Here is a 1,766-nt window from a genome sequence, read left to right on the forward strand (position 1 = left end):
GAGTTAGCAGAAGCAGCTGAGTTTTGGATGACCTCAAGTTTATGTAGGGTAGAACATGGGTGGCCAGCCAGGCGTGCATTGGAATAGTCAAGTCTAGAGGTGACAAAGGCATGGATGAGGGTTTCAGCAGTAGATGAGCTGAGGCAGGGGCAGAGTCGAGCGATATTCCAGAGGTGGATATAGATGGTCTTAATGATGTCACGGATATATGGTCGGAAGCTCATTTCAGGGTCAAATATGACACCAAGGTTGCGAACAGCCTGGTTCAGCCTCAGACAGTTACCAGGGAGAGGGATGGAGTCGGTGGCTAGGGAACGGAGTTTGTGGCGGATACCGAAGACAATGACTAAATTGATTCCTGGGATGAGAGAGCTGTCCTATGATGAGAGATTGTGTAGAATGGGCCTATACTCTCTGGAGTTTAGAAGAATGCGAGGTGATCTCATTGAAACATACAAGATTCTGAGGATTGACAAGGTAGATACTGAGAGGTTGTTTCCTCTGGCTGGAGTGTCTAGAACTAGGGGGGCATAATCTCAGGGTAACGGGTAGGCCATTTAAAACTGAGATGAGGAGGAATTTCTTCACTCAGAGGGTTGTGAATCTTTGGAATTCTCTGCCCCAGAGGGCTGTGAATGCTGAGCCTTTGAGTATTTTCAAGTTTGAGATAGATAGATTTTTGGACTCTAGGGGAATCAAGTTTATGGAGAACGGGCAGGAAAGTGGAGTTGAGGTCGATGATCAGCCATGATCTTATTGAATGGCGGAGCAGGCTCGAGGGGCCATATGGCCTACTCCTGCTCTTATTTCTTATGTTCCCAATAATTAATTGGAGGAAATTTCTGCTCATCCAGGACTGGATGTCGGACAAGCAGTGTGTCAATTTAGAGACGGTGGAGCGGTCGAGAGAGGTGGTGGTGAGGTAGAGCTTTTTTTTTATAGAGTTTTACAGCACAGAAAGAGGCCCTTTGGCCCATCGTGTCTGCGCCGCCCATCCATCCCTGTCCAGTCTAATCCCATTTTCCAGCATTTGGTCCATAGCCTTGTATGCAATGGCATTTCAAGTGCTCATCCAAATGCTTCTTGAATGTTGTGAGGGTTCCTGCCTCTACCACCCTTTCAGGCATTGAATTCCACATTCCAACCACCCTCTGGGTGAAAAAGTTCCTCCTCAAATCCCCTCTAAATCTCCTGCCCCTTACCCTGAATCTATGCCCCCTTGTTATTGACCCCCCCACTAAGGGGAAAAGTTCCTCTTTATCTACCCTATCTATGCCCCTCATCATTTTGTACACCTCAATCAGGTCCCCCCTCAGCCTTCTCTGCTCCAAGGAAAACAACCCCAGCCTGTCCAGCCTCTCTTCATAGCTGAGGCGCTCCATCCCAGGTAACATCCTGGTGAATCTTCTCTGCACCCTCTCCAAAGCAATCACATCCTTCCTATAGTGAGGCGACCAGAACTGCACACAGTACTCCAGCTGTGGCCTCGCCAGCGTTTTGTACAGCTCCATCATAACCTCCCTGCTCTTATATTCTATGCCTCGGCTAATGAAGGCAAGTATCTGATATACCTATCAATTCGTCCAATAAAAAGCGACGAGTTAGGAACGTAACTAAAGGTTTTTATTGACTAAATAACAGAGCCCACCCTCGTGGGTGATCGGGTCCAACAAGGAGGAATACCAGCCAGTCGACTACCTTTATACCTGGGCAGGTAGGTGGAGCCATGGGCGGAGTCGGAGGTGGTCAGCCCAGGTATAACAGCG

This window comes from Somniosus microcephalus, chromosome 3, assembly GCF_052327205.1.
Source record: "Somniosus microcephalus isolate GS21.2 chromosome 3, FLI_Smic_1.0, whole genome shotgun sequence".
NCBI classification, from domain to species: domain Eukaryota; kingdom Metazoa; phylum Chordata; class Chondrichthyes; order Squaliformes; family Somniosidae; genus Somniosus; species Somniosus microcephalus.